The sequence below is a fragment of the Pogoniulus pusillus genome, chromosome 6 (genome assembly GCF_015220805.1).
Source record: "Pogoniulus pusillus isolate bPogPus1 chromosome 6, bPogPus1.pri, whole genome shotgun sequence".
NCBI lineage: Eukaryota > Metazoa > Chordata > Aves > Piciformes > Lybiidae > Pogoniulus > Pogoniulus pusillus.
This window is the reverse complement of record NC_087269.1, coordinates 43,533,232-43,550,757: the sequence shown is the minus strand read 5'-3', so window position 1 is coordinate 43,550,757 and position 17,526 is coordinate 43,533,232. Positions and strand designations below refer to the sequence as shown.

The following is a 17,526-nucleotide window of genomic DNA, read 5'->3' as shown; positions in this document are numbered from 1 at the left end:
TGACACAAGGCACTTAAAATGTCCTCTACAAAACCACATCAAAGTTCTAAGTATTGTGCAAGTGGCCACTTGTCTGCAGTAGGTGTGTTCTTAGTTTGGAGTGCAAGTTAGTGGAAACACAAAAGATGCTACAAGAAATAGGTGTGAGCTACTGTCTTGCATTTGAAGGATGCTACTAATAAAAAGAAGCTTGCTTAAAATAGGAGGAGAATTCTGGATCACAGCACCTCTCTTTCAGTGGGAATTGGAAAGCTTTGCCCATTTGCAGAGAGTGATCTTGCACAGACATGGGCAAAGAAGGTACTGATCTTAGACCTACCACAACACTTGCATTTTAGAGTTTTCTAATCCCATCTTTCAGAGATAAGTTGAAATGTAGAGATACAGAAAATCCAGAGAAAATTGATGTAGATTTTTTTGGGGGTGTTTTTTTTAGGTTTTGAGGGTTTTTTTTTGGCCCAGCTTTGGGATTTGGAGTTGGCTCATCCTTTCTGAACTCCATGTTGACATAATACAAATGGAGAGGATGGAAAGTATGCCTAAGAGCTAGGAAGCTTATAAGAATTGGAAATGAGCAGTCATGAAGAAATAAAAATGACAACCAAATACTGAAAGAGGAACAAATGAATTCTAAGTCAATTTCCGATGCTGGAAACTGCACAATTTGACTATCTGATTTTTGAAAACCATATTTTTCCTTAAATATAAAATGTTCATTGAAAAAAAAATTCAGAGTTGTTGATTTTGTTGTACCAGCTGCTTACTTCTGCTGGCCCAGTTCCTGATATGCATTTAATGGTTTGGTTTTGCTGTTAGTGCCATAGTATAGTTGACTGGCTAGGGCTGGGTGCTAGGTTGGACTGGATGATCTTGGAGGTCTCTTCCAACCTGGTTGATTCTACGATTCTGTGATTCTTTTATTTGTTTGTTTGAACACAACATGTACACAAAATTAATTTCTCAGTGCATCAAATATCATATCACAGCTCAACACTCAGCTAGTTACTGGAAACTCTAATAGTTGAAAATTTGTTTATTCTGGGCTTGGAAAAAAAAATCATAAACTCTTCCCTGTAGTAATTTCTCTTCAACCAACTTTCCTTTGTTTGCAACCTCATTCATCTCTTTTACAGTACAAAGTCAGAGTTGTTAAAATATGTAAGAGGGGGAGATACTGTGAAGTCAATAGGATAAGTGTAATAGCAGAAAGTGCTTTTCATCCTGGACTTCAAAAAACCAGTGACTACATGTCCTATCTGTGGTGACCTTTTAAAGCCATTGGAAAGATGGTCTGCTTCACAAAGTGTTCTCTCTTTATTTCCCAATGCCTGTTTCTCCCCCATTCGGTTTATCCGTTCCCACGGTTGTCAAGCCTACTGCAGTTTGTGCCATGTACGAATGGCAAACAGAAGGGAATGCCAAGGTATCCCTGCCATCTTTTGATGTGTTCCCATTGAAGAACTGTAGTAAAAAGAAAAGAATGAGCAGACTTCTTTTTTTTCTCCTCCTGAGCCACAGGATGTCACTGCTACCTCAGCCAACATGAAGGTCAGCGGTAATCCTGAGGATTTTTTCTGCAGTAAAAGGTTTGCATAACAAATATGCCAGGAAGAGACCACTTCCAGATTCTGGTTAGGTTAGAAGAAAAGACATGTACTACTGTGATATTTTTACTTCTGTGAATATTTTTCCTCTTTTTTTGTTTTTAATAATAAGGATATATTGTGCAGAATTAGGGATTCTGTGCTATATAGATAGATATTAATAAATGAGTGTGGAGGGAATAAATTATTAAGACTCGCTGTAATCCTTACTAATCTCGTATGTTTTAGTAATATTCATTTTAGATACTGCCAACGTGTGTGGGTGGCTTCCTTTATCCCACAGACTCCTGTCAGGCTGATTTAGCCAGAGTAGACAGGTGCAGTTGCCACTTGTTAACAGCAGAGGGAGACAGGGAGCTAGAGAAAATACCGTGAGGACAGGCTGAAGTTAGATCACTGATTGAATCTCATCCACTTGGATTGTATCTGAATAGTTTCATCCTAATTTATTCCTCTAACTGAGCTCTAATATAGGCTAAAGGTTTTCCTTAAAATAGTTTTGCTTTCTCTTTTAGGTCTTGCTAGTGATTTTTTTGGTATTTGAAATGGTTTAAAGTCTCTCAGTAGCTTCTCTGGGCTTTTTTTTTCTACACACATGCCTCTTTAAACCTCCTGATTGTCAAAACCCCGTGATAATTCTCACTTTGACTTTCAGAAGCCTCCTGATTTGATTGGGAATTAACTTGACGAGGCAGGAATTATAAAATATAGTTATTTTTACTTTCCCCAAAGCCCTGCCCCAAAACTATACACAAAACTAGTTAAATTTTATTTAGGCGTTCTAATTTGGTTGGAAATTTCCACAAGAATGCTTATGGGCAAATTTGATCCTTTTGGAAAGTCAGAAAATGCAAAAGGCTAAGCCACAATGTAAGCTTTACCGCACTTATAGAACCAAAAGAGAGTGAGGAGAGCCTAGAGAAAAGCTGTTTTACTCACAAAGGTGGAGTAGACTTCGGAAACGCTCCCTGGATCCCCTCTGCAGCAGCCTCTGGAACTGCAAGTAGCAATCCACGGGGTTTAGTCCAGTGCGCATAAAACCCAGCAAAGGCAAAGCGTCTGCAGGCGCAGCTTCCACGAGGCAGACCTTGCGGAGCGGCACTGCCTTAGCCAACAGAGGCAGTTTACGGCAAAGGCAGCGGCTTTCCAGGTTGGGGTAGCGAGCAGGAAGCCAGCATATGCCTGGTCTGAGGAGGAGCTGGGTCCAGGTGCCGCAGGCAATTCTCTCGAATGAACCTAATGGACTTGCAGGACTTGTGCGAGAGCAAGCAGAACTGCCTGAAAGCTGTGTGCAATTTCCCCCTCACTCTATTTAATCTTTCCTAGACAATGCACCCAATACCAATATATACTTGCCTGCACAAGTCCCTTTGTTTACTACTCTGCGAGTTGCTAATACTAGCATTTTACAAGACTTTTAAATTGCAAGAGAACCTTATTTGACTGATGGCTGCACTTCCACATTCCTCAGTCCTTACATCATAAAGTTGCTGAATTTCTCTGGTTTCCCATTTTCCCCCCTGAGTTCTAGCAGTTACTATTGCACCATCCATCTAGAGATGTAACTCAGTACTCCATAAGATGACTTGAGCACTTCTAAGTACTTCTGAGAAGAAGAAAGGAACTCTACTGGTTCTTTTAATCACCTAATAATTCAAGGCCCTTTGTATCTCCTTTTTCTCAGTTAGATCTTCCCTAAAATACAGCCAATTATTTCTCTAATTCTTTCAGATTTACCAGTAAACTCAAGTTTGCCCGGCCTTCTAAGAAGCTTCAAGCAAGCTTGAGGAGGTCCCTGTCTTTAAAAAACAGCCAACCAACCTTTTATTTGAATAACCACATGCAGGGGATGAGAAGACACATTGGTGTCTGCCTGCTTTCTCTGACTACAGATGGATGGTTTTGCTTGTTGACCTTGACCTAATGGAGAAATAGCACAAAAAGGAAGCCCTAAGCTCACCCCATATAATTGCTCAATGGTTCCTTTCGCCCTTTAGTCAAGCATTGGGTATCATTGCTGCTGTCGTTGTGAGCAGTGCTTGTTTCTGACCTAGAGGGAACAGGGAAGTCCTCGAACTCTGAGCCCCAGAGAGCAGGTGAAGGAATTGTAGAGCACAAGAAAGCTTGTACTATGGCCTGCGGTGTTCAATGCCTGCCCTTAACCTTGCCTGACTGCACACAAACGTGTTTTGATACTGAGGCACTGCAGAAAACAGTTTTGCGCTATGTAACAGAAAGAGAGTAACGGTGAGGGATGTGCTTCTGTGTGTCAAGGGAGATCGTAGCGTACGGAAGAGAACGCGAGAAGCGCATGGAGCTGGAGAGCGGAGGCAGACGCGGGAAAGGGAGGGGAGGACATTTCCTTAGCGGTCAGGGGGTGACGACCACTCGTGTCAGCTACCGCTTGCTCACCGCATGGGTTTAAAAACCAGGGCTCACTCTCTTTCTCCTCCCCCTCCTATCTTCCCAGCACCTCAAAAGAGAGATTTAAAGGCCACAGGACACCTAAAGACTTAAAATACTCCTCAAGGTCACGTTATTAATACTTTCCTTCACCTTCCCCTGGTAAACCTTCATTGTGCTGTTCACATCGCCCCGAAAGCGCTGCCACTGCCACACTGGTTCCCGCTCCCCGAGCCTCAGCGCCGGGAGGAAGAGCCCGCTGCGGGGCCCGGCCCGGGGGCGGGGCAGGCTGGTTTGGCTGAAGCCTCTTCCGCAGCTTCGGGGAGGCGGGGGGGGATGGGGCAGGCGATCGTCTCAATCTGAAAAGTAGTGTGAAATAAAATCAGCGGAAAGCCTTGCCGAGCGCTCCCAGGCTTCTCCCGGCTGAGGCACCGAAGGGCGCTGCAGAGAGTCGCCCGCGGGTTAGCGGCGACGGGAACGCGAGGGACGGCCTTTCCCACTGCCGTGTGGGCCGCCACTGGCTCGCAGGCACTATCTCGTCTGGAAGGTCCTCGCAAGGCGCTGGAGCTCCCCCCACGGATCTGTGGGGGCACACAGCAGGCGAAATCACCCAGAGGCCCATGGGAGCCTGGAGGTCTGGCGAGAGAAGCAGGCTTTTCTGCGCGGCCCCTTTGTGTGGAGCACGGCTGCGTGCGGGGAGCGGGCGTGGCCGGAGGGACGGGCGTGCATTTCCGTGCTGCCTCGGCCCCGGCGGGAGCACGACAACAAGACGGAGCGGTTTGGCGCAGCGGCTCGGCTCGGCACGGCGTGGTGGCACCCTTGGCGCTGGCGTCCGTCTGCGCTGACGTGGGGAAGGTCTGGGAGCGCCTCCGTGCCCTGCCGTGTTCATGGACTAGCCGAGGCAGTGGAGGGATCTCCGGTTACGCTGACCGCCGCCTCGCCCTCTGCCCAACTTGGCGAAACTTAAGAGAGCAGGCTGCTGTCCTCGGTGAGTCCTGGCCCAGGCATCCCCTTCAGTCGCCTTTACCTGGGGTCATACCGCGTCCCCGCTGTGTGGATTGTCTTTTTCTTTCTCCCCCTTCTTGGAAGCGTTAGTATTTCGCCATCTACCAGAGTGTGACGCTTCTCTGCAACGTGCCCTGGCAGCTGGCAACCATTACAGCATGTGGGGAGCAAGCGCTGCCCGGCTTGCCCTCCGTCGGGCCAGCCCTCAGACTTACTAAGTTTTCGGAAAACGCGAGGGGATGGCGAGCTCCTGCCATTGTCCTTGTCCATTAAAGGAAGCCGGAGAGGTAGGGCGAGGCTTCCTTTGGGAGTTCACGCGAAGTTGTTTCGTGAGCGAGGTGCCACAAGAGAAAATGTTTATTTTAACTAAACGCTTTTTAAAAGCCTTTTCGGGTGCTGCGGCTTGCAGGGCGGCGTTCGCCTGTTTCTTACTCTGCCGTTGCACCGGCTGCTGCCAACCCCTGCCCTCGGTCCAGGCAGCAGGAGCCACTGCTCCGGCTGTCCGGGGAACGAGGCCCGTGACGAGTTTTGTGTGTTAAAAACACCCAAACAACTTCCATCACTTGTAAGCTTAGTTAGCGAGGAGCTAACCTCTCTGACGCCCTTTCAGCGTCCGACTGAAACGGGCCGTGCTGAGCAGCCGGACCTGTTTCGGCTCCAGTGGGGCCATAGGGTGAGCGTTTGGATAATTAACATTTCACCATTAACACTTCAGTAGTTCCTGCTTGGTCATTTACCTTCTTCCTGGTTGTCTCTGTAGTGTCAGGTGAACGTTTTATTTCTGCTGTGTGACCGCTGCAGAGTGCTGTCAGGAAGCTGCTGAATGCAGACCCTGTGTGGGGAGGTCGAGTGAAATGCATAATGCACGGTGACTTGGGGGGGAAGTGAGGCTTTTGCCTTGGCGAGCTTTTTAAAGAGGTTGTCCTTGTGCATTTGTAGGGAGAGAGTTAAAGATAAACTGGCAAAGGCTTGTCACTACGTTGGACCCCTGGGGTTACACCTGCCTAGCTCCAGTACTGCTGTCTTTTGTGTGTAACAAATGGCTGTTTTACACAGTCAGAGTATCACAGTATCACCAGGGTTGGAAGAGACCTCACAGATCATCAAGTCCAACCCTTTACCACAGAGCTCAAGGCCAGACCATGGCACCAAGTGCCACGTCCAACCTTGCCTTGAACAGTCCCAGGGACGGCGACTCCACCACCTCTCCGGGCAGCCCATTCCAGTGTCCAATGACTCTCTCAGTGAAGAACTTTCTCCTCACCTCCAGCATAACTCTCCCCTGGCGCAGCCTGAGGCTGTGTCCTCTCGTTCTGGTGCTGGCCACCTGAGAGAAGAGAGCAACCTCCTCCTGGCCACAACCACCCCTCAGGTAGTTGTAGACAGCAATAAGGTCACCCCTGAGCCTCCTCTTCTCCAGGCTAAACAATCCCAGCTCCCTCAGCCTCTCCTCATAGGGCTTGTATTTGCATGAGGCTGTTAAACATACGTCCGACTTTACCTCATGTATTCAGTGCAGACTTAGTGGTTTCATTTTGAGTCTTTCTGAAAAAAAAAAACCCGTTGTGAAAACAAGATAAGTTACTTGTGTTGGTTTTGCCTTTCCTTAGTAAGTCTTCAAAGGCAGTAGTGGAAGGAAGGGTATTTCAAGATTACTGGCAGGATAAGAGTTTTCTGGCCCTGCCTTTTTTGTTTTGTTTTAATTCAGTGTAAACTGATGCAGTTACTTTCCTTTGTGTTAAAGAGTTATTTACATTCCCCAAGTAGGAAGGCAAATCAGAAGGAACCTTACTTGAGTCTTGAGTGTTACTGCTGTAACAGTCTGAACATAGGCTTTGCCTGGCATGCATTGTAGAATACTTTAATCTTAGGTTGTTTTTCCTCTTTAAAGCATTTTTCCTCTGCTCCCTGTCCCCTTGTGGAGGGTGAGAGGGAGGGTGGCAGGATCTGGGGGTACTGATTGATACCCGCCTGAACATGAGCCAGCAGTGTGCCCAGGTGGCCAAGAGAGCCAGTGGCATCCTGGCCTGCATCAGGAATGGTGTGGTCAGCAGGAGCAGGGAGGTCATTCTGCCCCTGTACTCTGCACTGGTTAGACCTCACCTTGAGTACTGTGTTCAGTTCAGGGCCCCCCAGTTTAGGAGGGACATTGAGATGCTTGAGCGTGTCCAGAGAAGGGCGACGAGGCTGGGGAGAGGCCTTGAGCACAGCCCTACGAGGAGAGGCTGAGGGAGCTGGGATTGGTTAGCCTGGAGAAGAGGAGGCTCAGGGGTGACCTTATTGCTGTCTACAACTACCTGAGGGGTGGTTGTGGCCAGGGGGAGGTTGCTCTCTTCTCTCAGGTGGCCAGCCCCAGAACGAGAGGACACAGCCTCAGGCTGCACCAGGGGAGATTCAGGCTGGAGGTGAGGAGAAAGTTTTTCACTGAGAGAGTCATTGGACACTGGAATGGGCTGCCCGGGGAGGTGGTGGAGTCGCCGTCCCTGGGGCAGTTCAAGGCAAGGTTGGATGTGGCACTTGGTGCCATGGTCTAGCCTTGAGCTCTGTGGTAAAGGGTTGGACTTGATGATCTGTGAGGTCTCTTCCAACCCTGGTGATACTGTGATACAGTGTAAAAACTGTTTTCTTATGAGTAGTGTCATATAGGTAACGTACCTGACAGGACTGAAATGGAGTGTATTCTGGGCTACCTTCTGCTGGCTTTAGGCCTTGTTGTACTACATGGAAGGATCACTAAAAGCTCTTTCTCGGAGTCCTAAAATGCAATCTAATGAGGGCACTTTCAGAGAATTGCAGAATTGTCAGAGTTAGAAGGGACCCCAATGGATCATTTAGTTCCACCCCCCCTGCCAGGGGCAGGGACACCCTCTGCTAGATCAGGTTGCTCAGAGCCGCATGCAGCCTGGCGTTAAAACCATCTAGGCATGGGCCTTCCACCATCTCCCTAGGCAATCTGTTACAGTGTCTCACCACCCTTGTGAAGAACTTCTTCCTAAAATCTAATCTAGATCTGCTCTCCTCTAGCTTGAATCCATTCCTCTTAGTCCTACCACTAACTGACACCTAAAAAGTCCCTCACCAGCTTTCTTGTAGGCCTCCTTGGAAGGCTACAACAAGGTCTCCTCAGAGCCTTCTCCAGACTGAACAATCCCAACTCTCTGTCCTCATAGTGCCTCAGCCCTCTGATCATCCTTGTGACCTTTCTCTGGCCACATTCCAGCAATATCCATATCTTTCTTGCAATAGGGGCTCCAGAATTCTGAACACGGTACAGCACGTGGGGTCTCATGAGAGCAGTGTAGATGGGGAGAATCACCTGGCTTGACCTGCTGGCCACACTTCTCTTCCACCAGCACCCCCAAATCCTTTATTTTGGTATTGAAGATAAAAGTATTTGCTCTTTAATATAGAAAGAAAAGTGATGACTTTCACTACATCTGGATGCAAATGTGTAGATGTTCTGGATGAAGTAGTTTTGAGTTATAGGTTAACATCTCATGAATAAATGAGCATGCTTTTTGATGTTCTAGATTGTTTTGTTTTCAGGTTGACCTCTGATTTTCTTAGAGGGTAGTTATATTTAGTCTGTGAAGCTTTGGTGTGTGACTACCTGTAAATGGATGTTTGGAGGAGAGGGGATGGGGATTTGTCTGCTGACAAGTTCAGGCAGTTAATGAAAGACTTGACAGAGGCTATGAAAATTGTGTATTAGGTATGGCACAGTTTGAGTACTGCCAAGTGTGGATAAATTAAACTCCTAATTTTCACTCATTGCAATGTGTGTGGGGAGAAATAAAGTTCACAGCTACTGTCAAAACTGTTCCTACAGAGTGTTCCTTTATGTATTTTTCTGCTTTTAGAAAAAAAGTCAAATGGGTTATAGTGAAATGCATGGGTTTCAGACAGCAGACAAAGGAGACATTTATGCCTCACATATGAATCAAGAGTATTTTTACTGGTGGGCTCTTTGTGCCATGCTGGTTTGTACTGTGTCTTCCTGAGTCAAAACTTGTTTCTGATAGAACGGACCTGTACTCATACTTGGTGTTTCCAAGGCTGCACTTCACAAAATACATAGATATACTGTGTTTTTTGGAGCACCTCAAATGGAGTAAATCAAACCCTCAGACCATTTTCTTCAGAGTAAATGTTGCAGGTTGTTTCCAAGGGAGTATTAAGAAATGGCCATTTTCCAGGTGATTTCTGGTTGTATGTTCAAAGGATGATCACGTGTGTTCCTCTCTGCAGTCCTTAAAATGTATGACTCTTTCTAGAGCTGTAGTATTGGTAACTTGTGTAAGGGTGTTGATCTGGCCTTCCAACATCTGGAACAGTGTGGGCAGGAACCAGGGTCCTTTTCCTTGACCCTTTGGTTCATGCTCAGACAAAAGTACCTCTTAAGGAAAAGGTTAAGAATGGTGTCAGATTATCAGAGTAAAGCACATCAACGTTAGATGTATGTGAGTTTTAGAGCTTAATAATTTGTGTCCCCAGAAAGAGGCTAAGATTTTTGATTGTTAGATTAAAATCACGTAAGAGAAGGAGACTCTGAAGCATCTAGATTCAGATGATTTAGTTTTGAAAAAATGATACCATTTAAATACAATTTAAGGTCTTTGATTTTTTTGCTTTGCAAACCAGCTTGCCTTTATTCTGGATGACTGAACAAAACCTGTTTTCAGTATGGTCAGTGAACTGAGAAATTACTGGGTAAATTCTTCTATTTTAGGCAAGCCATAGGTGAGGATTAAAGCAAAGGATTTGACCTGCAGAAAATGGTGATCCTCAAATATTGATGGCATAAGGGATTGAAGTGTTTATAGTTGAAACCACTGACTTGAATGACTAGGTTTTGCTGACCCTTTTACTGGTTTGACATAAACCTTGGCATTATGGCCCTTTGAGAAATAGAATTATCATTCTGCTTGATTCTTCACACTTGAATTCATTAATCATGCAGAAGACTTTAAGCAAATGAAAATAAAATATGCTGAACTCAAGAGAAGCTGTCTGCAAACCTGGAGCTCCTAGTGGGATTTAAAAGTTCAGTTTATTTTCCTTTCTGGTTCAGAATGTGCCTCAGCCCATTTAGGAGGCACCAGCACTTGTTTTCCTTCAGTGTTTCCTGCCTCTCTTCCTTTTTGAGAGCAAAGCAACAGTGTTTCATCCTTTTCATTGTGTAATATGTGTAGGTGTCTGGAAATTTGACTAGGATTGGGCTAATATTTTCTTATTTTTTCACAAGAAGCTAGGAGAGGTCACAGCCAAGACAGCCAGCTGAACCAGCCAGTGAACTGTTCAATGCTATACTGACCTCATGCCCACTCTAAGAGGAGGCCCAGCCAGGCAAGTGCAGGTGTTTTGAGCTGGTGGCTGTGGCATGGTGGGGCAGGATCAGGTGGATGGAGCCTTGTGGTCAGTGCTGTATTTCCTATCACTCACTTTATATACTATCTCATTAGTAATACTGTTATTCCGTGTTTTTGCTGTTCTGTGAACCTCCTGCTCTCTCAGCCCATGGGACTTTTTGCTCTTTTCTCCTGATTTTCCTTCCCACCACACTGGGTGTGTTGGGAGGGGTGAGTGGGGGACAATTGGTGAGCAGCTGTGTGGGGTTTGGCTGACATCTGGGTCTGAACCATGGCAGTAAGTGAATGAATTTCTGTTCTTATCCAGAGTGTCTGCTTACATGGATTTTTTTTTGAGAGTTGTTCCTGTGCTGTCTTTAGAGGTCTGAAAAATCTGAGGGTTATCTTCACCCTTAATCTGGTCCTCTATGTGAAAGGCAATGGTATAAAACCCCACAAATTTCCTCTTAATCTGTGCAATAAGAGCTCTTGAATGTTGTCCTGGTATTACAAAGGAGCTTCTCTCTGTTTTACACCCCTAGTCAGGGGAGCAGGCGTTTATAACTCATTGATCAAGGTTGCCTTCTGAAGAAGTATGCTGCAGCCCTGTGATGTAGTTGAGGCAGCTTCTTTGGTGTTAGGCTCAGACACCTGCTGAGCTTGTGTGAGCATGGTCTTTTGGCTTTTCTTATAGGTTGTTTTATTTTGGGTTTTTCACTGTTGTGGGCAGGTTGCTGGTGTACAAAGCTAAATTTGTTCCTGTGGCCCAATGGCCCTTTCCAGAAATCTTTTGTTTTTGTTGTTCTTTTTCTAAAGGTTTTTGTTACCTGCTCAAAGACTAAATAATTGATACTTGAGTCTCTAGGCAAAGGTGTTTTCTCTGAAAAATTGATAAACTTGCAGGTAACAAGACAGCTGCCAGTTGCTGCAGTTGCAGCTACAGGAAGCTGAATGAATCACAGTATTCAGGGGAAGCTCAGTGCTGTAAATTTTAATATATTTTTTTTTTTAAAAGCAATTTGTATGCTTGGCAAGAGCTGTCTACTCTTGCTTTGGGGTGTAAAATCAGTGCCAAAATATACGCTGGCATCTAGAAGCTTCTGAAGAGAACACAAAGGGAATGGCCTCAAGTAACTTGGACACCTGAGATGTTGGACTTCGGTCTCTATGTGATGGCAGACTTCTAACTGCTGGGATAAGGAGCTGATTCTCTTGAATCAAGTTTATTTTCCCTTCTCAATCTCTTATTAAATGGTGCTCAGGAAAGTACTTAATGTTGTGTGGTAGAGGGATGCAGAGGTACAGCTATATGCAAGAGGGTGCAAAACAGCAAACCTTTCTCTCCTGCCCTAAGTGTTAAGTTACTTAAGTTTGCCTTTATGTCAGCCTACGGAGGAGGAAGATCTATCTAAAAAGTTGTCTGACTTGAAACTAATGGATTGCCGATTAATGATGTGACTCTCAGAAGACTAAAATGTGGCTTCCTTTGCAAAGGATGTAGTGCACTGAGATTGCAAAGGGTATTTTGGCAAAGGAAAGTGGTCCTAGCAGTAGTCTGCTTCTGCAAAGCAGAAGTGAGTGGAGCTGAAAGACCTTGCCCAGCTGGGATAAATGAGAAGGTTTGCTTAGCTCTGAGTTATTTTCTGAGCTGTGCTGCTTGTGTAACCAGTTGTGCCATCTGCCTGTTAAATGGCAGTTTCCTGTGTTCTCACCTTTTTTTTTGTCTGGGGTTATTTGTCTTTTCTTTCTTACAGTAAGAAGGCACAGATTAGGAAGTGCTTATATCTACCTTCTGCACTTTCTAATTCTGCTGCTTCATTTTATGTTGGCTATTGCAGAGACTGATGTCTGACTTGAAAGGAGCTCTGATAGTGTCACTTCCTGGCCTTTACTACCTGCCTACTGGCACCATGTTGTTGTTGGCATAATACTGAGAGGTGAAAAGCCTGTTTTTTCCATCCTATTTTTTCCTCTGGGACATATGCAGAGTCGTTCAGTGAGACAGCAGTCAAGGTTTTCTTTTGACCTTCCTGAGCATTTGCTCTTGAGGAAGGGACTGGAGCTATTCAAGCATGGGCTTGACCTGGACCAGCTTTGGTCTTTGTCATTTTGGTAGTTCTTCCTTGTGCTGTGCTAGCATGTGCAAGGTGCTCTTTGGGTGTACCTGCTATGTCTTTGGAAGCATTAGCTTATTTTTATGTCTTTGGCATGATAGTCTGAAGAGCTGGCAGTGGTTAGCATTGTGAGGTGTTTGGTGAATAGGGGTTTGCCACATATCAAACATTTGATGCTGTTGTATTAGAGGTTTACTTGCGAATTCCTTTTTGAAAGCTGCACAAATATGTTTCTTTACCAGAAAGTCACTTGGTAGGGGAAATAATTACTCAGTTGTTAACTTATCTACATGGCCAGAAAGCTGTTTTCTCTTGTGTCCTGTGAGCTGCTGATTGTCCTGCTCATCATGTAAAATAAGTTTCTCCTAGGTGCATTGTGAATGCAATTGGTGTAAAGAGCAGAGGGCAGCAAAAGAAAGAAAACTTCAAAAGCATCATCTCCAAAACCAATGTGTATTGACACCTCATGCTCCAGTAAGTAACATGTTCTGGTGCTGGGAAGATGCTGCATTTGGAGTGTTTGTCTAGTTTTGGAAAGCATAGATCCTGCTACTTGGAGTGGGAGGAGAGGAAAAACAAGAGGCTTTGATTTCAGCTTCTCATCATATCTCCCTGAGGTGAAGATGGCATTTTTTAAGCAGGATAAATGGTAATGTAAATAGTATTATACAGATACATGCATTCATTTCTTAGCATGCTCATTACAGATGCCAGTGCAGAAATTATTTTCCTAACTCAGATACCTTGATCTGATTTCAAATTGTTAAAATATGTAACTTTTATTTTGCATAATAGGTATTTATATATCATTCAACATAAAGGTTAAGAAAGACGTTGTGGATAGTCTGTGTAACCAAGGAAGGAATATTTTAAAGGGGGAAAAAAAAACCCCACCCAACAAAACTCAAACCAAATTATGTTTGTCATTTCTTTAGTGTATATTACTATAATCAGTATTCTGGTTTTCCTCTCTTATGAAAGGATATCCTCAGCTGAAATGTAACTAGAGATTTGAACGAATGACATTCCTGAAAATGAAGGAAAAAACAAAAGTTTAGGATGTTTACAGAAGAGAGAATGGATATGTCAGCAAAGGCAGTTGGTGGCTTCCTCTCTCTGCTGCACTAAGTTGTGATTTTGGTGATATATAAGTGGTATAGTAAATGGAGAAACTATTTTGGTCTGTATGGAGGCATAGGAGAGGGCAGACAACATGTATGGAATAGGTTCTTTTACTGTTGGATTATGAAATAGAAATAAAATTATTTCCCAATAACTATGTAGAAATAGAATTATTTCCTGGACTGGAAGTTCTGGCTCTTCAGATAACATATTTACTTTGTAAGGGTTCCAAAGCCTTCTGTTGGAAGGTGGGGAAAAAACCCAAGTCAAATTACATGCTTCAATTTGAGACTCCTGAGCTTTGCCTTGCTACTCTTGATGTTGTAGGGGAGTGGGTTTGTATCTGCTCTCCTGAGAGGTAGTGAAAAGCAGCTAGGAGTGTTCATCAGCTAAGATTATTCTGGCTGCTTGTTCTAACAGGCTTTGCTGCCTGGAGTGAATGAACTGCTCAAAATGACTGACACGCTTCCATGAGTTTCACAATACCTTCATTTTCTACAAAGTAAAAGGAAAATATAGTTTGTGTTTTGCATATAAGAAGTTACAAGACAGACAGGCTCCTGTTTGAGTGAAATTTTGGTGGTTAAATTTTCATACACATGAAAGATTTGATTTTTTTTTTCCCCCCCCCCCCCCCCCCCAAACTTTCCCAAGGTATCAATGAGCCAGACAATGTCTGGCATTGTTTTCACTTAGCCTGGCATAATCTAACCGAGTTTTAACTTGCATAAGCATGGATTACCCCATAATGCTTTTTAGGATAAGGTTAGTGAAGGCCTCTTGTTAATACTTGAAGATCTGAAATATTAATCAAAAGCCTATCAGCTTACAAAAAGATGTCTCTTCTACTGCCTTTCACTCTTCTGCTCATCTTTTGAAAATCACAAGCTTTTTAGACTCAATTTACTTGTGGCATTTCCTTTTCTTTCTGCTCTTTGTGTTTTCTCTTGCTTTAAATCAGAATATGGAGTATGCATTTAGTTTGAAGTCAGCTGTTTTGAGGAGATTGCTCTTGAACTGGGCAAGAGATCAGTGCCTTTTAGTTGGTGCCTCTGTCAAGTGTTGCTGTACCTTACCATGGCAAGTCTCTATCAGTTCACTTACTACCTCAATGAACCTGAGGTCAGTAGAGCAGAAGTATCATAAACCTGGTAAAGTTTAGTGGATAACCGACTAGAGTTGTGTATTTTCTCAGTGTAATTAACTAAAGAATAGTTGTGGATTATATTTGGATGGCTGATACTTGGGTTCTACAGTGTCATTGGTTTTCATTCTGTATAAATGAAAGCACAGATTTTTCTGGTCTGCTTTTTGTGTTGTAGATTTTCATATACAGCACATACTTAGCTATTAAAGCTACATGTATATGTAGAAATAAAGTCTGTAACTTGTGAAAGCGAGGCTAGCCAACTCTATCTTCTTGTAGTTTCTATATGAAGAATGGCAAGGCATGAAATTGTTACAACTGCTCTTGTCCTTTTGTCACTGATTTCTAAATGCTGTTTGAGTGATCTGTAAATCTGATCACTTTTTTCTAGTCTTCCTTTACTAGATGTCTGCATTCAGAATGTTAGTGTGTGTTCAGAGTGTTTGTACATGGTGTTTCAGTTGAAATCATCCCTGTAAAAGCAGTGGCCTGGCTAAAAGCACATGCTTACCCTCAGGGTGAGTTGTGTATAGAGCTGGAGTGGAGCTCACCTGAGTTGTTGCTTCTTTGTTTTAGGAATGCTGATGTATGTTCCTTAAACTTTTTCCAAGTTGCAGTGTGTGCTGTAGTAGCCTGGACACTGAACCTAAAGCTCTTCCTGTTCCCTCTGCTCTAAGAGGTTGTTTCATATGAGATTTAGTTGCAGCAACTTGTGCTTGAAATCTGTTGAAATGTCTTGAGGACTTAGTCATCAGCACGCTATAGAAGTACAAGCCTCAAGACATGATCCTATAAGAAATCTGCTCATGTTTTCCTTTGAGTTCAGAGGTCTGATACCTGCCATTATTTTTGTGGTATCAGCCATATTTGTCTTGAAACATGAAACTTTCAGGTTAAAAAGTCTCTTGATGAGCAATCCTTAGGTTTCCACTGAGAATGAATACCTATTATTCTGCTCTTCTGGACTGCAGCAGAAATAAATTTAGCCTGGAGAAGAGGAGGCTCAGGGGTGATCTTATTACTGTCTACACCTACCTGAAGGGACATTGTAGCCAGGTGGGGGGTGGCCTCTTTTCCCAGGCAAGCAGCAATAGAACAAGGGGACACAGTCTCAAGTTGTGCTGGGGGAGGTCTAGGCTGGATGTTAGGAGGAAGTTCTTCCCAGAGAGAGTGATTGGCATTGGAATGGGCTGCCCAGGGAGGTGGTGGAGGCACCGCCCCTGGGGGTGTTCAAGAAAAGCCTGGATGAGGCACTTAGTGCCATGGTCTGGTTGATTGGATAGGGCTGGGTGCTAGGTTGGACTGGATGATCTTGGAGGTCTCTTCCAACCTGGTTGCTTCTGTGATTATAGTTCTAGTCCTTCAGCTTATATTTTCTTCATAAGGCCTCAGAGTTCCTTTGAGATGAAAAACAAGAAAACAACCAGAAAAAGCCCACAACAAACCACATGCTTTTAGTTCCTGGGTCATTGGCAGGACTACTCTATCTGTTTCTAGGAACATATTACCCTGTAAGAACTCCAGTTCTTGTCTGTTGTTTTTCTCTTTGTGTTGTACCAGCTCAGCCCTAATGGGTGAAGATTCGATACCCAGGTGTTGAATATTGTACTGAGCATTAAGGCTCCCTTGGTAGTCACCTTCTCTCTGATGTATAAAGAGCAGTCTGTAGGTGCATCTTTAGCTGCTTAATTTTTGAAAGGTCCTATGAAAATCTCTTAGCAATGCCTGGATAGAGATAAGTCTTTCTTTCAGCTTTGCAAGAAAACCCAAACCCTAGTGACTGAGCGCTTCCAAAGGGTATGACAGTTGTTTTTAGTGGCATCCCATCTTGAGTGACTGAACTGATGACTTTGTGATACGGATTTGGTGTTGATGAAATAATGGAATTGAGTAGCCTTGACAAAACAAAGTGCATCTCTAGCTGTATTTTAAACATTCTTCTTGCTCCTCAGTACTTGGTTTGGTTTCCTTCACCAGCTTCATATAGACTCGATGATGTGTTGATGAATCATAGTGAAAGCAGCCAACTGCTTAGAAAAGGAAATTATTTTTTCCCTTTGTTTTGTCCCCATTTCACTGTTAGCTTCAGGTAACCTGTGGTGCTGGTGTAGACTGGTGTTGCAGGGGTGGCATTTCCATGAGCGCTCCCAGAAGCCAGCACTCCCATCCTTGTTCTCCTGCCACCTCCTGTTTGCACCCATACTGGTGTTTGAATGAGCTCTGAGGAGGTAGATTGGTAGTCTTAAAACTGCTATCTTGGCATGTGGTGCAAGCTCACAGGATTGATCTGAAGATTTGCTGCATTGTTTGCTTTACTGAGTAGTATGATTAACAGTTGTGGGTTTTTGAAGCAGGCAGGGAAGGGGCTCAGGACTATCTATGGTGGCAGTATGTGCAGTGTGACTTAAGTCTGCTTGTAAAGTTAATGCCTCCTGAGGGTCAAAAGACTTGTGGACCTAGGTCTAGAGAAATGTATTAGTGGTACTATTGTTCTAGATTTAACATCTTATCTGTGAGGATTTCCCTACATATTCAAATTAGTCTCTTAAATGCATCATAACCTCTGTTTTATGAGAGGTAAAATCTGTAGACTCTGAATATCACTCCTGCAGCATTCTGAAAGTGAGGGTGGCATCTGTGGGTGTAGAGATGCTTTGGAAATGGCAGTAGACTCCTGATGAATGACTACATGTTTTTTTCCAGTAAAGCTATAAGCACCAAGATGAAATTAAATATTCTACCAAAGCAGCAGTGCTCTGTATTTTTTAGAAATTCTTGTTATG

At 44.1% G+C, this 17,526-nt stretch overlaps 1 protein-coding gene across 2 annotated transcripts in view; it reads left to right on the top strand.

Moving 5' to 3' along the window:
* Positions 1-4,402: 4,402 nt before the first annotated feature.
* Positions 4,403-17,526, top strand: part of TSPAN14 (tetraspanin 14) — a 44,831-nt gene continuing 31,707 nt past the window's right edge. Inside the window, exon 1 of one of the 2 annotated variants that reach the window (XM_064145399.1) lies at positions 4,403-4,995. The gene's annotated coding sequence lies outside the window, so the exon portion shown is untranslated. The remainder of the gene's footprint in view (positions 4,996-17,526) is intronic. The other variant, XM_064145398.1, reaches the window with a different exon arrangement.